Source organism: Lepidochelys kempii, chromosome 13 (genome assembly GCF_965140265.1).
Source record: "Lepidochelys kempii isolate rLepKem1 chromosome 13, rLepKem1.hap2, whole genome shotgun sequence".
Lineage (NCBI taxonomy): Eukaryota > Metazoa > Chordata > Testudines > Cheloniidae > Lepidochelys > Lepidochelys kempii.
In genome coordinates this window covers 26831925-26848151 of record NC_133268.1, presented here as the reverse complement: position 1 = coordinate 26848151, position 16227 = coordinate 26831925, and the positions used below count along the sequence as shown (strand labels likewise).

Genomic DNA, 16227 nt, shown 5'->3' with positions numbered 1-16227 from the left:
GTGTAAATCAGCACTAGAGTCAATGGAGCTGCACTGGTTTGTGTGCCTGGGCCAGGTTAGATCAGCCCAAGGGTGGCTCTAAATTACCCTGGGCTGTAAGAGCCACAGCAGGAGCCAAGGGTCAGTGTAGCACAGCGTATTCTGGCCTCACCTTTTTCCTGCTCTGCCAGGAAAGTGCATGGCATCAGAGCCCCAACATCAGCTCCTTGCTGCCAGAGGTTGCCTAATGGTGACCATCCCCCCTTGGACTGTGAGCTCATCATGTCTCACTAGCTAAGCAAGGACTAGCCTAGTCAGTATTTGGGTGGGAGAACAATGAACGTGGAGAGCTGAAGGAACTGTGTTAATAATTCCATGGATGGCACTTTTTTAGTATTGGACCCACAGCATGGGGTGTGAGATGCCTCTGTAGTCCCTAGATCAATAGCGTGATAGCAGGCACTCTTGGTCAAGTGGGCCAATGCACTCTGTTAAGGACCCTTAATCCCTGGATTATGGGCACAATAGACCATAATCACACTGTGTATTTAAAAAAACCAAACCAACCATGCTGTACAATATAGGAAACTGCCTGCATGTGTATTCTAATGATGCTCACCAAGATCCTGAAAATACTGAGGCAAGGGGCCATGTAAACAGAGCAGTCCTGTGGTTTAGGAATGCAAGGAAAATATTTAATCCTTTGGCACAGGATTGCACAACCAGCTAAGTGCACTGGGGTTTTGGGGGGGAGGGGTTGCTTTTTTGTAGGGCTGTCAAGCAATTAAAAATATGAATCACAATTGTGCAATTAATCACGCTGTTAAACAATAATAGAATACCATTTAAATATTTTGAATGTTTTCTACATTTTCAAATATATTTATTTCAATTACAACATGGAATACAAAGTGTACAGTGCTCACTTTATATTTATTTTAATTACCAATATTTACATGGTAAAAAACAAAATAAATAATATTCACCTAACACAAGTACGTTAGTGCAATCTCTTTATCATGAAAGTTGAACTTACAAATGTAGAATTATGTACAAAAAATAACTGTATTCAAAAATAGACCAATATAAAACTTTAGAGCCTACAAGTCCACTCAGTCCTATTTCTTGTTCAGCCAATCGCTCAGACAAACCAATTTGTTTACATTTGCAGAAGATAATGCTGCCTGCTTCTTGTTTACAATGTTACCTGAAAGTGAGAACAGGCATTTGCATGGCACTGTTGTAGCCAGCATCACAAGATATTTACATGCCAAATGCTCTAAAGATTCATATGTCCCCCTTCATGCTTTAAGCACCATTCCAGAGGACATGCGTCAGTGCTGATGACGGGTTCTGCTCAATAACAATCCAAAGCAGTACGGACTGGCACACATTCATTTTCATCATCTGAGTCAGATGCCAAAAGCAAAAGGTTGATTTTCTTTTTTGGTCGTTCAGGTTCTGTAGTTTCCACATAGGAGTGTTCCTTTTTAAGACTTCTGAAAGCATTCTCCACGCCTCGCCCCTCTCGGATTTTGGAAAGCACTTCAGAATCTTAAACTTTGAGTTGAGTTCTATAGCTGCCTTTAGAAATCTCACATTGGTACCCTCTTTGCATTTTGTCATATCTGCAATGAAAGTCTTCTTAAATCAAAGAACATGTGCTGGGTCATTATCTGAGACTGCTGTAACACGTAATATATGGCAGAATGTGGGTAAAACAGAGCAGGAGACATAGAATTCTCCCCCAAGGAGTTCAATCACAAATTTAATTAACACATTATTTTTTTAATGAGTATCATCAGTATGGAAGCATGTCCTCTGGAATGGTGGCTGAAGCATGAAGGGGCATACGAATGTTTAGCATATCTGGCACATAAATACCTTGCAATGCCTGCTCTCACTTTCAAGTGACATTGTAAATAAGAAGTGGGCAGCATTAGCTCCCCTAAATATAAACACACTTGTTTGTCTTCGCGAAGAAGTAGGACTGAGTGGACTTGTAGGCTCTAAAGTTTTACATTGTTTTGGTTTTGAGTGACCACACTTGCAAATGGGAGAGCTTTTAATTTTCTATTTGTGTAAATGTGGAATGTTATATGTAACAAAAAAAATCTACATTTGCAAGTTGCACTTTCACGATAAAGAGATTGCACTTCAGTACTTATATGAGGTGAATTGAAAAATACTATTTCTTTTATCATGTTTACAGTGAAAATATTTGTAATTAAAAAATAATATAAAGTGATCACTGCACACTTTGTATTCTGTGTTGTAACTGAAATCAATATATTTGAAAATGTAGAAAAACATCCACAAATATTTAAAACATTCAACTGGTATTCTTTTAATGTTTAACAGTGTGATTAATCGCAATTCATTTTTTTTAATCACGATTAATTTTTTGAGCTAATTGCGTGAATTAACTGTGATTAATTGATAGTCCTATTTTTTTGCTTTCCTCTGAAGCTCCCAATTTGGGCCAATGTCAGATTACACAGACCAGCTTCTGATCTGGTGTTTCAATCCCTGTGTTCCAAACTCAATCTGCTCCAAAACAGTATCATGAAGATTAGTCCAATCCACACCCAAGAGAAATCAACCCACTGCAGAAAATGATTGACAGCCACAGGACCCAGTGAACTGGTTCCGTAGATTTTAAGAGCAGAAGGGACCACTAGATCGTCTAGTGACTTCCTGTATATTGCAGGCCATCAGGTTTCACTCAGTTACCCCGATATTGAGCCCAATAATTTGCGTTTTGACTAAAGTGTCCCTTCCAGAAAGGCATCCAGTCTAGATTTGTAGGCTTCAAAAGTTGGAGAATCCCCCACTTCCCTTGATAGTTTGTTCCAGTGGTCAGTCACCCTTACTGTTAACAATTTGTACTTTCTTTCTCATTTGAGTTTATCAGGCTTCAATTTCCAGCCACTTGTTCTTGTTCTTCCTTTCTCTACTAGATTAAAGAGCCCTTTAGGTCTTGGTATTTTCTCCCTGTGAAGATACTTATACATTGTAATCAAGTTGCCTCTCAATCTTCTTTTTGATGAGCTAAACAGCTCCTTATGTCTCTCCTTATAAGGCATTTTCTCTAGCCCGCAGATCATTTTTGTGGCTCTTTTCTGCACCATCTCCAATTTTTCACCCACCTTTTTAAAATGTGGACCCTAGAACCGGATGCAGTATACTACTAGTGTTATAGACAATGGTTTTGCTGGTAGCTAAAGATGGGCGAATACTTGTTCCAAGTGATTTGCTCAGGCCCTCCTTCTCTTTAATTATCCGCTCAGAGAAGATAAACAGAACCAGAGGCCAGATCTTGATCTCAGTTATCTGGATACAAATCCAGAATAACTCCACTGAGATTTAGATTAACATCTGTGTGAGAGAGACCAGAATTTGATCCCACTGGGCTTTGATGACCAACCATACTGTTGTTGTAATAATAATAATAATTAATAATAAATACTTCGTATTACATCATGCTCAAAGGCCCCAAAAGATCAGGGCCCCACTGTTCTAGGCACTGTAAATATAGATAGTAAGAGACGATCCCTGCCCTAAAACATTTACAATCTGAATTAAGGGAGGGAATTTTCAGAAGTGCTCAGCACTGGCCTAATTCTGCTCCCATTAAAGTCTGTGGTAAACTTCATTACCCTGTAGTATATAGGAGTTGGTTAGTATTAGCAGGAGTGTTGTAAGCAAGACACAAGAAGTCATTCTTCCACTCTACTTCACGCTAATACGGCCTCAACTGGAGTATTGTGTCCAGTTCTGGGTGCCACATTTCAGGAAAGATGTGGACAAATTGGAGAAAGTCCAGAGAAGAGCAACAAAAATGATTAAAGGTCTAGAAAACATGATGTATGAATAAGACTACATTTTAGTCATGGGTATTTTTAGTAAAAGTCATGAACAGGTCATTGGCAGCAAACAAAAATTCACAGCCCGTGACCTGGCCAGCCTCCCCAGCTGGGAGCTCAAGGGCCAGGCAGGATGGTCCCGCAGGCTGGATGTGGCCCACAGGCCGCAGTTTGACTACCTCTGGTCTACACAGTAGGTGACTGTGAGTGTATCACATGAGCTCTAGTTCAGGTATCTGTTCTCTGATTTTGCTGGTTTGTGTTGATCTTTGGTACCTCTCTCCTGTTCTTAGTCCTGACTCCCTGGTGCTTTCATGATGTTATTTCTTTTGCTCTGGTATCCTGGGGACATGCAGCATGCGGAGGGCTGGGAAGTTTGATTCACATAAACACACCAAAGTTCAGATGCTTAGAACATCTGGAGTGAAGAGCATTGGGTTGGAGATCTCATAACAGCCTCTCTGGGGAAATGTTTGGTGTCAGGGTGGGGATAGAGTCTTCCTCACAGTATTTTGGCACTTTCGCTTCTGATCCTGAACTGAGAAAATGAAGGAAAAAAATTAATGTTATCCAATTTTTTCTGAGCCCAGTAAAAGTTTTGGATCCCCTCCCGTTTGTGTGATGGCTGATGTGTGGGTCATTCCCTGCTTTATCTTAACTAGCTCACTTGGGTTCTCCTGGCTTTTAACATCTGAAGGGGAGGATGGATCCAAGAGAATGTCTACACTGCAGTCAGTTGTATGATTGCAGCACAAGTAGCCATACTCAAGCTAGCTTTGATCTAGCTCAAATAACACTAGCAAGAAAGCTGCAGCAGCTTGGACTAGCCACTCAAATATCTATAAAAAGAAAAGGAGTACTTGTGGCACCTTAGAGACTAACCAATTTATTTGAGCATGAGCTTTCGTGAGCTACAGAAAGCTCATGCTCAAATAAATTGGTTAGTCTCTAAGGTGCCACAAGTACTCCTTTTCTTTTTGCGAATACAGACTAACACGGCTGTTACTCTGAAACCTGTCAAATATCTATCTAAACAAGACCCAGGTGGGCTTGTACAGTTGCCAGTGCTGCCATGGCTTCACTGCTATTGTTATTCAAATTAGCTAGACCAAAGGTATCTCGGGCATGTCTACTTGTCCTGCCGTCCCACCTCTCATTGCAGTGTGGGCAGACCCCAAGCGAGCACAACTCTGGTGCCATAAACATGCATCCAACTTCCTTAGCTGCTTAAATCCATGTAGCTCTGTTGAAATCAGTGGAGCTACACTCAGCTGCAGCAGCTCAGGATCTGCCCCCTCGTAATAAATACATCACAATTTCAAAGCACTAGCAGGAGTGGTGCACCCTGGTTTCTTTTAAGCAAATCCTAAAGTGTGTGGGGGGGGGGTATAATCTTCCCTTTTTTATCATCCTTCCTGGATTTTAGAATGCTTAGATATCTGAAGTTGTTAGCTCTGTGTTAAGAGTGTCTCATTAAATTTGAAATCTCTGCTCTCCAAAGCGCTGGTAATTAGTCACTTGATTGAAAGTCTAAATCTGAAGGCTTGGACATTGACTAAAACTTTGCTAACCTAAGGTGATATGTTTAGCATAGTTAAAGCTTGCTAATTTTTTGGTTAAGGTCCCTTGCCATACTATGAAAGTGGCATCACAGACTGCTGGAAACCTCTTGTGTTTCCACAACAGTGGTTAGAACGAATCTTTGGGATTTATTTTCACACTTGGGTTTTCTTATGTCTCAGAACTTCTAAAATTGTTGGTTAATAATGACTGCTTCTTTACTTAGCATACAGCAATTAGTGAGCAGCAAAAATATTGTCTTTAAACCTCCAGTAGCCTGTCATTCTAGTGCAACACAGTTTCTTATGTGTTGTTATTACAAATGCAGTACCAGATTGTCAGAAGTTGGCTTCTAGTTTTATACTTGCAATTTGCAGTTACAGTTTAACACTCGCAGTTATTTGTATCTGCCACTCAGGCTGCTTGGACGTTTACTTACCTGACTGCACCTGCAGATCATGCATCAGTACTTGTCTGTAGTTGTGTATTGTGTGTGTCCAAGTGACCAGAACTGTGGATGCAAAAGTGACTTTGACCAGCACAGATGAAACAGCTCTGGAGCTTTGGAATATGCCTTCCTGGGAGAGGGGCTTAGTCTATAAAAGGACTGTCCTCCATATTGGATTGTTTTCCAGCCAACCACAGCTCCCGGTGCAGAGAGGCAGCCAGGGACAGGTCATGATAATTTGAAAAGAACAAGGGAACAGGGAGAGCAGGACAGAGTGAGGAAAGGGATGGCAGCTGTGGGATAACACTAAGCTTGCCCCCTCTCAGAAGATGGAGGAAGCTGGGGGGACAAAAGAGAAAAGGAAAGCTCTCTGCAGCACCGGACATTATGTGCCACCTCAGCATGAGGGTGTCAGCCCTAGTGTCTTGGTTAAATACTGGTTCATATTTAATTCTGCTGATGCAAAACCCCAAGTACCCTCTCATCTCATCTGGATACAATATTCTTATTCACTCCCCCTTCTGCCTCCTCCCAGCACTAGTGTAATGCTGTTGCAAAGCTGGCCACAATTCCACAGTTCAGACACAGGTGAAGTGATCTCTGTTTACACTGTAGATCGTTCTGCAGACATTCATCCCACTGCCCTCCTTTCCCATGGACCCCCTCCCCCCGCCCCCACTTCCCACTCTTTCCTGAGATTTGCTCTGCAAATACTCTTTTGCTTAGCCATCCAGCACTGATTTCTTCTCTCCTCTTCACTGTCTGCTTTTGTGCCTGGTCATTTGTCATGTGGGTTGTATCAGACAGAGCGAAATTGTGAGCTGTTTGGAACTCAGAGTTTGTCTTCTAGTGTTTTTGCAAAGGAACATCTGTGTAAATAAACATACAAATGTAGTTTCTCCCATCAATTTATGACAGAGGTGTGACATGTCGATTGTGTGGTTAACCCTATATTCATAAATAGGAGGATAGAAAACGGGTTCCTTTGTATTGCTGTGTCATAGTCACTTGCAAATTTCTGATAACTTTGCATGGGGTTTCAATATCCCCTTTCAGCACCAAATTACAGGACTGTACTTTTACACACTGGACGGTTTAGGCATATTTCAATTGCCAAAAGATTATCCTTGATAGCTGCTTCCTCAGCTCCATCCATGTCATCTCACTGTAGAATCATAGAATATCAGGGTTGGAAGGGACCTCAGGAGGTCATCTAGTCCAACCCCCTGCTCAAAGCAGGACCAATCCCCAATTAAATCATCCCAGCCAGGGCTTTGTCAAGCCTGACCTTAAAAACTTCTAAGGAAGGAGATTCTACCACCTCCCTAGGTAACGCATTCCAGTGTTTCACCACCCTCCTAGTGAAAAAGTTTTTCCTAATATCCAACCTAAACCTCCCCCACTGCAACTTGAGACCATTACTCCTTGTCCTGTCCTCTTCTACCACTGAGAATAGTCTAGAACCATCCTCTCTGGAACCACCTCTCAGGTAGTTAAAGCAGCTATCAAATCAAATCCCCCCTCATTCTTCTCTTCTGCAGACTAAACAATCCCAGTTCCCTCAGTCTCTCCTCATAAATCATGTGTTCCAGACCCCTAATCATTTTTGTTGCCCTTCACTGGACTCTCTCCAATTTATCCACATCCTTCTTGTAGTGTGGGGCCCAAAACTGGACACAGTACTCCAGATGAGGCCTCACCAATGTCGAATAGAGGGGGATGATCACGTCCCTCGATCTGCTCGCTATGCCCCTACTTATACATCCCAAAATGCCACTGGCCTTCTTGGCAACAAGGGCACACTGCTGACTCATATCCAGCTTCTCGTCCACTGTCACCCCTAGGTCCTTTTCCGCAGAACTGCTGCCTAGCCATTCGGTCCCTAGTCTGTAGCTGTGCATTGGGTTCTTGCGTCCTAAGTGCACGACCCTGCACTTATCCTTATTGAACCTCATCAGATTTCTTTTGGCCCAATCCTCCAATTTGTCTAGGTCCCTCTGTATCCTATCCCTGCCCTCCAGCGTATCTACCACTCCTCCCAGTTTAGTATCATCCGCAAATTTGCTGAGAGTGCAATCCACACCATCCTCCAGATCATTTATGAAGATATTGAACAAAACCGGCCCCAGGACCGACCCCTGGGGCACTCCACTTGACACCGGCTTCCAACTAGACATGGAGCCATTGATCACTACCCATTGAGCCCGACAATCTAGCCAACTTTCTACCCACCTTATAGTGTATTCATCCAGCCCATACTTCTTTAACTTGCTGACAAGAATACTGTGGGAGACCATGTCAAAAGCTTTGCTAAAGTCAAGAAACAATACATCCACTGCTTTCCCTTCATCCACAGAACCAGTAATCTCATCATAGAAGGCGATTAGATTAGTCAGGCATGACCTTCCCTTGGTGAATCCATGCTGGCTGTTCCTGATCACTTTCCTCTCATGTAAGTGTTTCAGGATTGATTCTTTGAGGACCTGCTCCATGATTTTTCTGGGGACTGAGGTGAGGCTGACTGGTCTGTAGTTCCCAGGATCCTCCTTCTTCCCTTTTTTAAAGATTGGCACTACATTAGCCTTTTTCCAGTCATCTGGGACTTCCCCAGTTCGCCACGAGTTTTCAAAGATAATGGCCAATGGCTCTGCAATCACAGCCACCAATTCCTTTAGCACTCTCGGATGCAACTCGTCCGGCCCCATGGACTTGTGCATGTCCAGCTTTTCTAAATAGTTCCTAACCACCTCTTTCTCCACAGAGGGCTGGCGGCCATCTACTCCCCATGTTGTGATGCCCAGCGCAGCAGTCTGGGAGCTGTCCTTCTCTACTACTACTGTCCTTGTGGACAAGTATTGCTTTGTCTAATTAACAGATGGTAAATATAATAAGAACATAAGAACAGCCATACTGGGTCAGACCAAAGGTCCATCTAGCCCAGTATCCTGTCTTCTGACAGTGGCCAATGCCAGGTGCCCCAGAGGGAATGAACAGAACAGGTAATCATCAAGCAATCCCTGTCACGCATTGCCAGCTTCTGGCAAACAGAGGCTAGGGACACCATCCCTGCCCATCCTAGCCAATAGCCATTGATGGACCTATCCTCCATGAATTTATCTAGTTCTTTTTTGATCCCTTTTATAGTCTTGGCCTTCACAACATCCTCTGGCAAGGAGTTCTACAGGTTGACTGTGCGTTGTGTGAAGAAATACTTCCTTTTGTTTGTTTTTAAACCTGTTTCATATTAATTTCATTTGGTGACCCCTAGTTCTTGTGTTATGAGAAGGAGTAAATAACACTTTCTTATTTACTTTGTCCACACCAGTCATGATTTTATAGACCTTTATCATATTCCCCATAGTCATCTCTTTTCCAAGCTGAGAAGTCCCAGTCTTCTTCATCTCTCCTCATATGGCAGCTGTTCCGTATCCCTAATCATTTTTGTTGCAGAAATGATTTTTCCCTCAATACATTTGTCATACCCTGGTCAGATCTCCTTCACTGGGGTATACAGAAAGTGGAGCTGGGCAAGAACACCCAAGAAGAACCATTCCAAGCTGGATGGAAGAAGAACACCTATTTGCATGTGGGGGCTGTATATAAAATTGCATCTGGACACAACTAGCATTTTCTGATTAGCTTTCACCGATGTCACGTGTGGAGCGGAGTAGGAACTAGATCTCACCTCCTGACATTTTTTTGAAATTTTGGAAATTTCTCTGATTCCAATCTGGGATGAAAAGTTGAAATCTTGAAAAATTTTGCAAACCGATCATCAAAAGTAAATGTTAACGTCATTGTAAACATTTTGTTTTGATTTTGACCTTTTTTCATTTTTAAAAAATGCTATAAATTAACTTAAATTTCTAACTGAAAATCTTTTGAGCCATACCCCAAACTTTTCATTGTGAAAATGTAAAAATGGGACATTTTGACAATTTTGAAAGGTTTTAATTTTTTTTCTCAAAAATGTTTCAGAATGCGAAATTGGACACCCTTTCCCATGAAGTTTTGGGTTTGATGAAAACATTTCATCAAAAATTTCCTGATCACTCAACATACTAGGGACAGAAGAAGATCCTCCACCTGAACTTCCACCTAATTTAAACCAAACCACTTTTCATGATTCTGAAATATTTAGGCAAGTCTCCCCCTGCCCTCCTAATACTCAATGCTCTAGGAATTATTTTAGGAAAGTTCTTTGACCTGTGTTATACACTAGATGATCACAATGGTCCCACCTGGCCTTGGAATCTATGAATCCCCTTCCCACTTCTGTTTCTGTGCTTGGGTTGAATGTGGAAGTTCCAAAACTCTCCAAGAGATGCTATCTTTTCATGATTTTTGGGGCCAGAAGTAGACATTTACAAGAATGCCTGTTCTTATGAGATTTCCAGCCCACAAAGTTCATAGAGTTAAGATAGACTTTGGATGTGCATCTGAACAGTTCTCCAAAGGAAACTCCAGATCCCACTGTGTTGAGGTTCACCCATTCCTGGATTATAGTCATGCCCCTAGTCGGCAACAGGAAAGGGCTTTGCAACCAAGAAGGAACATGTTCTATCTGAACCTGCAGCTGAAAGGTCCCTCTTTTCCAGTGCTCCATGCTAGACCTGATAAACAATTTGCAAGTCACTAGGTTTTCATTTAGAAATAGCTTCTTTTTTCCCCAAAAACATTTCTTGCAAAAAATTGTCAACATCAAAACTTCATTTCTTGCAAAATACACCTGGCTTGAAAAAATATATGTAAATGTTTGTTGATAATGTGATCCGCATAGGTATCAACGTTTTTCATTTACCAAAAACCTGGATATTTGATACCAGAAAACTTTCTCTATCATGTTTGAGGATCTTTTCCAGAACAATTATGGACACATGTTTTTTAAATTCATGAGTTTTTAAAGTTGAAAAATGGGTCTGTTTCAAAACTTTCAAAACGAAATTTCTGCATTACAATGTTTTTCACTAAACTGGTTTTTCATGTTAGGACCGGCTTGGATTGGGAGGGACCCTGAATGAATACTTGCGAGTCTGACTGGCCATAGCTTCCCCTGCAGACTTCGGTCTGTTTTGTGATGAGAGAAGCTTTCCAGTAAATTGGAATTAAACTCTCTCTGGGCATATCTACACTGCATCTGGTACGAGTCTGCATCTGGGTTGACAAGCTTGCGCTAACTTGCTAAAATTAGCAGTGTAGATGTTGCAGCTCAAAGCACTGTCTACATAGTTATTTCTAGAGCACTAGCATGAGCCCCGCTAACACAAGTCTGTGGTCCCAGGCTGGGATGCTTGCTCCCAGAGCCATCTGAGGCATTCCCTAAAAGACTTGCAGGTGTGGCGTCCCTTGGTGTTTGAACCCCCAAATCAGCTAGCCCTGGCGACTCTCCTGGGGCTGTCACCTAATCTTACATGTACATTCCATTTTGTGTCAGCAATAAACCAGTCAAGATGGTGCAATTTCAGGGCAATTTTTGCTTTTCTGGAGAGGTTAAAGTCACTCACTCTCCAGCTTTCTGCTTCCTACAACCACTCAAAGCAGGCTGTAATCCTCCCCCGAGCCCCAATGCTATGATACCATGCTAGGTTTTACTGCTTAAAGCAGCTCTGTCTCAAGCTTGATTTTGCAAGGGTGTGTTTGTTGTTCGAGGCTCTCTGTACGTGTCTCATAATCCCCTCCATTAGGGGACTTCCTACGTCTGAAGCATTCCAGCACCTCTGCTGACAGTCCCTGCCCTACTTTGTAGAGCTAATGGGATCCTCAGACACATCTGGGGTTTTTCCCTGTAGTTTAATTAATTGTCCAAAGCTGCCCCCCTTTGCGTGACCATTTAGTCCTGGTAGAGGTAGCAGTTAAGATATCCCACAGTTTAATGTAATTTCTCTTGAGGATTTAAATCGGATAATGCTAAAGCTTAATCCAACCCCCTCTAAATCTCTGTCCTTGGCCATGGTCACTTGTCAAAGGTTGTTTCCAGTGTCTTGGTCTACTCTTCCCCTCTCCTCGTTTAATCTCTCTCGACTTCTGGTACATAGTTGACATTTGCTCCCAAGCAGCAGATGGCCAAGACTATACTAATTACAAACATGTCCATTTTCTGATCGCTCCTGTTTTAAACTGTGAGCCCGATTCTCTGCCATCTTGCTCTTTGCAGGTCTGAATCTCTAGCACCCTGCACCCTGTGCAGTCACATAAAGCAGCGCAATTTCCCAAATCGGGATGGTGTAAGTGATTTCATAGAGTGCAGGACGGTGCAGAAGCAGGCCCATTATATCATGACTTTAAAAAAATCTTCAAAAATGCCTTATAAGGGCTTCTCTGCTCCCTTGTTGATATCTATATGTAACCCTTCTGCCAGGTGGAGCCGGCAGCAACCAGGGCTGGGTTCAATATCTACAGTACAACACAGAATTGGCTCGAGCCCCCACCCAGTAACCTGGGAAAATTACACACCACCCCTGGGCACCTCTGAGAGGCCGTACTTCCCCACTCACAAGCACAGAGTCTGAGTGTAGAAAAGAAACTTTTAATGAAAGGAGGGAAGTCACCTGAAATTAATTAGGGAAAATGCCATAAGCCAGATTCATAAACATTAAACTGTGAGCAGGACGCCCACCCCAGAGTGCATGGGGTGGTGCCTTCCACCTCATGTTCTTGAGTTCTACAACCCGCCAGCCACAGCTCCTCTCCATCGGCCGCCCTGCCAGCCACAGTTCCTCTCTGCGGGCTGCCCCACCAGCTGCTGCTCCTCACCACCTGGCCATCCCTCCAGTCACTGTCCCTCACCACCTGGCTGCCCCGCCACCCACTGCCAACCGCTTTCACCAGCTGACTGTCAGTTACCTTCTGCTGCCACCTGCTCTCCCCTGTGACCTCTGCACATCAGTCTCTTCGTGATTTTTAGCTCTCAGCAGACTGGGCAGAAACACTGCCCCTCCATAAGTGATTTCAGCTCTTATTGAGTACTTGAAATAACAAAAGGCTCCTAATGAAGCCTATTGAGGTCTATCATTGAACAGTGGGAAAAAACAGGTTAAACCAGGCCAGAGACCCTGAGGGAGAGGCCACACCAGCTGGCTGGGACACCTGTCCCCACCCCTCTGACTTTCACAGGGGTCTGGCATTCGAGCCCCTGGCTTAGTGAGTTCCTTTCAGTTGAGGGTGACCCTGCACAGTTCTGCTCTCCTTTAGTCGTACAATGAAGGTAACATTGATAACATTTCACTCCCCTGCATTCGGTACTAAAGGGATTTGTAACCCAACACCAGCCAAAACTTATCACTTGGAGCTACACGGCTCCTGTCTGCTAGATCCCTACACAGAGTAGGTGTGTTCATGTAAATACAGTTTGCTCCTGAAGTCTCTCCCCCCTCTGTCATAGGAGAGTTCATTTAGACCCTGCTCGCATATAAAAGCCATTTCACTTAGTCTCCCCCTTGTCTGGGTCCTTATCACCATAGTATATGAGTGCCACACAATCACTAAAGGATTTGAACCTCTCAACAGCACTGTGGGGTATGGAAATATTTGCCCCAATTTATACATGGGGAATTAAGGCCTGGAGTAAAGTAAGTGACTTGTCCAGGGTCCTGCAAGACATGTGTGGCTAAATCAGCTCGTGCACTCCACACCAATGTCTTAGCCACTAATCCACCCTTCCTACTGCTTGCTACGTGACTATCCCCTGTGAAACTAACACAGGAACAAGTGAAACATGGAGTCTGATTTCATTTACTCTAGGGCCCCTTTGCACCACTCTGGCAGCATTAGGAGCCTCTGAGTGGGGATAAATTTGCAAGGAGACTTAGGGTAAATGAAGACTCAGGGTCCAGGTGAGTTCAAATGAACAAAGTAAACTGAAACATGGAGGAAAATGAATCTGTACATTAGCTTCTTTCAGTTTTAGTGAATACAGTTGTTACTTGTAGCAAAACTGTGTGCAAAGCATTCATTGGTGTACGCAGTGTTATAGTCCTGTCAGTCCCAAAACATTAGAGAGACAAGGTGAGTGAGGCAATATCTTTTGCTGGACCAACTTCTGTTGATGAGAGCAAGAGAAGCTTTCCAGCTACACAAAGCTAGAAGAAGAGCTCTGTGTAGTTCGAAAGCTTGTCTCTCTCACTAACAGAAGTTGGTCCAAATAAAGATATTACCTCCCCCACCTTGTCTCTGCAAAGCATTCAGGCAGAAATACTATTTTCAAATTGACAGTGTTTCTTTGCATTTAATATTCACATTAAAAATGAAAATATCTTCCAGATAGGTAGGTTGAAACATGTGGCAAGAACTTGCAGCATTTACAGAAGCAGAGGCAGTAGTAATTTCCAACATAGGATAGGATAGAATCATAGAATCTCAGGGTTGGAAGGGACCTCAGGAGGTCATCTAGTCTAACCCCCTGCTCAAAGCAGGACCGATCCCCAATTAAATCATCCCAGCCAGGGCTTTATCAAGCCTGACCTTAAAAACTTCTAGGGAAGGAGATTCCACCACCTCCCTAGGTAATGCATTCCAGTGCTTCACCACCCTCCTAGTGAAAAAGTTTTTCCTAATATCCAACCTAAATCTCCCCCACTGCAACTTGAGACAATTACTCCTTGTTCTGTCATCTGCTACCACTGAGAACAATCTAGAGCCATCCTCTTTGGAACCCCCTTTCAGATAGTTGAAAGCAGCTATCAAATCCCCCCTCATTCACATGAGGATGCACATGTCTATGCCTTGGGGAGAGTTAAACATTCACCACCACAAGGGGCTGTATAGTAGAAGGTAGGCTTGTGTGTATCTCAGAGAGAGGTGCAATTTTCAGAGGCACTCAGCACTGGCCTAACTCCCACTGAAGTCAATTTCCACTGACATGAATGGGAACAGAGCTGAGCCAGTGCTCTGAAAATGCCACCCTCTGTGATTCGTTGCAGAACATATATGTGCTGTGATGTACTGATCAGCTAGATGGCAGTCTGTCTTTGGGAAGCTTTTTCAGGAACTACTGAGCTTGTTTGCTTCATCTTGCAATCACATATCAGTCCCTATCAGCTGATATGAGCCTTGGTTTCCATCTGGCACGAGGTCCATCCTGGCTGTCAGCCAGGCCCTGCTTATTTTTCTCCATGTAAATAACACCATCAGTGATGGCACATGTGTCTTGCCCCACCACCTTTGTGCAGGTGAGGTGCAGATTGATTTCCCCACTTCAGCTGCAGTTTTGGAGACATGTTCTAAATTACAGCTTGTTTAGGCTGGTCCTTAGTGTAGGAAGAGCAGGAAATGTCCTAAAAGTGAATTCAGAAAAGACTAAACTCCACTGAACTTTACTTCATCGCCTGGTTGATCAACACTTCCAGGTCACATTTAAAGCCAGACTGCCTGGATGGCTAAAAACGTTCTGCTTGGCCAGCTCTGCAGATCAACTGAATGTTAAATAGTCATTTTGTTCATTAGAAGCATATAGCAGGAATGAAGTCAGTGGTGTCTGCCCAAGATGACAAGGTGTTGATTTGTGTGTATTTTGCTGGTTGACTAAGATAATTCCTTTTTCTCATCCTGTCCGCTGGGCAAATTCAGCACCTTCAAATTGTGCAGAAACTCCCCATATTTTCTAATTATATCTATACATGTGTGACGGGTTCCTCCCAGGGTACCACTTGGAACTAGGGTACCACTGAGACCGCCTGACCCACCAGCCTGGGCTCCCTTTCACCCTGTGGTGCTGTGATAAGTTGCCAAGCTCTCCAAGCTTGCTCTTTCACCAGCATACACACAGATAGGGACACACCCAGCTGCAGCTTCACATAGATGCTGAGATCAGCTGTGCATGGGAAGGCTCAGCTAAGGCACCTCCCAGTTGCTAAGGCACTCCTTCTGGAGTGTAAACCCAAAGTTATACTGTCTTGTGTTGCACAGGCAACTGTACAGTGTAAGCTCATAAAATTTGCCCCCTCCCTCAATGTGGAGAGAGAGATATGCAACAGCTTTCTGCCCCAAGTTATAATTTCCACACACACTGGTTTTAGACAAAAACCAAAACAAGTTTATTAACTATAAAAGATAGATTTTAAGCGATTATAAGTGATAGCAAACAGATCAAAGCAGATTATTTTAGTAAATAAACAAAACCGCAAACTGAGTTTAACACACTAGATAGGTAGGATATGAATTAGCAAAGTCTCACCGGTGAGTGATAAACGGGCTGGCAGATTCTTAAGGCACAAGTTGCCTTGACTTTATACAGGCTAAAAATCCCTCTAACCTGGGACCATCACTTCCCACAGTTCAGTCCTTGCCCCTCAGGTGTTCCAGGTGTGTTGTTGCAGGGAGAGTGAGGTCCCATCATCATGTCATTCTCCCCCTTTTATATCTTCTTCCCACTTACTG

The 16227-nt window shown here is 43.2% G+C and overlaps 1 protein-coding gene across 6 annotated transcripts in view; it reads left to right on the top strand.

The window, feature by feature from the left end:
* RALY (RALY heterogeneous nuclear ribonucleoprotein) overlaps window positions 1-16227 on the top strand; it is a 277534-nt gene that overhangs the window by 138170 nt on the left and 123137 nt on the right. The gene's annotated exons all lie outside the window — the stretch shown is intronic.